Genomic DNA, 1,923 nt, shown 5'->3' with positions numbered 1-1,923 from the left:
CACAAAAAAAGAAAATTATAGACCAATATCACTGATGAACATAGATGCAAAAATTCTCAACAAAATACTAGCAAACAGAATTCAACAACACATTAAAAACATCATACACCATGATCAAGTGGGAGTTATCCCAGGCATGCAAGGATTCTTCAATATATGCAAAACAATCAATGTGATACACCATATTATCAAATTGAAGAATAAATTCAGACTAAACTAGAAAGCTACAGTAATCAAGACAGTATGGTACTGGCACAAAGACAGAAATATAGATCAATGGAACAGGATAGAAAGCCCAGAGATAAATCCATGCACATATGATCACCTTATCTTTGACAAAGGAGGCGAGAATATACAATGGAGAAAAGACAGTGTGTTCAATAAGTGGTGCTGGGAAAAATGGACAGATACATGTAATGGAATGAAATTAGAACACACCCCAACACCATACACAAAAATAAACTCAAAATGGATTAAAGACCTAAATGTAAGGCCAGACAGTATAAAACTCTTAGAGGGGGACTTCCCTGGTGGCACAGTCATTAAGAATCCACCTGCCAATGCAGGGGACAGGGGTTCGAGCCCTGGTCCAGGAAGATTCCCACATGCCACGAAGCAACTAAGCCCATGCACTACAACTACTGAGCCTGCGCTCTATAGCCTGCGAGCCACAACTACTGAGCCTGCATGCCACAACTACTGAAGCCTGCAAGCCTAGAACCTGTGCTCCGCCACGAGAAGCCACCACAATAAGAAGCCCACACACCAAAATGAAGTGTAGCCCCTGCTCGCTGCAACTAGAGAAAGCCCGCACGCAGCAACGAAGACCAAACACAGCCAAAATAAATAAATACATTTATTTATTTATTTAAAACAAAACAAAACTCTTAGAGGAAAACACAAGCAGAACCCTCTGTGACATAAAGCACAGCAAGATCCTTTTTGACCCACCTCATAGAGTAAGGGAAATAAAAACAAAAATAAACAAATGGGACCTAATGAAACTTAAAAGCTTTTGCACAGCAAAGGAAACCATAAAAAAGACGAAAAGACAACCCTCAAAATGGGAGAAAATATTTGCAAACAAAGCAACTAACAAAGGATTAATCTCCAAAATATACAAGCAGCTCATGCAGCTCAATATCACAAAAACAAACAACCCAATCCAAAAATGGGCAGAACACCTAAATAGACATTTCTCCAAAAACATACAGATGGCCAACAAATACATGAAAAGATGCTCAACATCACTAATCATTAGAGAAATGCAAATTAAAACCACAATGAGGTATCACCTCACACTGGTTAGAATGGCCATCATCAAAAAATCTAGAAACAATAAATGCTGGAGAGGGTGTGGAGAAAAGGGAACCCTCCTGCACTGTTGATGCGAATGTAAATTTATACAGCCACTATGGAGAACAGTATGGAGATTCCTTAAAGAACTAAAAATAGAGCTACCATATGACCCAGCAATCCTGCTACTGGGCACATACCCTGAGAAAACCATAATTCAAAAAGAGACCTGTACCACAATGTTCATTGCAGCTCTATTTACAATAGCCAGGACATGGAAGCAACCTAAGTGTCCATCAACAGATGAATGGATAAACAAGATGTGGCACGTATATATAATGGAATATTAGCCATAAAAAGAAATGAAATCGAGTTATCTGTAGTGAGGTGGATGGACATAGAGTCTGTCATACAGAGTGAAGTAAGTCAGAAAGAGAAAAAGAAATACCGTATGCTAACACATATATATGGAATTTTAAAAAGCAGTACCGATGAACCTAGTGGCAGGACAGGAATAAAGACTCAGACATAGAGAATGGACTTGAGAACACAGGGGGGAAGGGGAAGCTGGGATGAAGTGAGAGAGTAGCATTGACATATATACACCACCAAATGTAAAATGGATCG

This window comes from Neophocaena asiaeorientalis, unplaced genomic scaffold (genome assembly GCF_003031525.2).
Source record: "Neophocaena asiaeorientalis asiaeorientalis breed wild unplaced genomic scaffold, Neophocaena_asiaeorientalis_V1.1 scaffold449, whole genome shotgun sequence".
NCBI classification, from domain to species: Eukaryota; Metazoa; Chordata; class Mammalia; order Artiodactyla; family Phocoenidae; genus Neophocaena; species Neophocaena asiaeorientalis.
The sequence above is the reverse complement of the archived record's forward strand: the minus strand, read 5'-3'. Positions refer to the sequence as shown.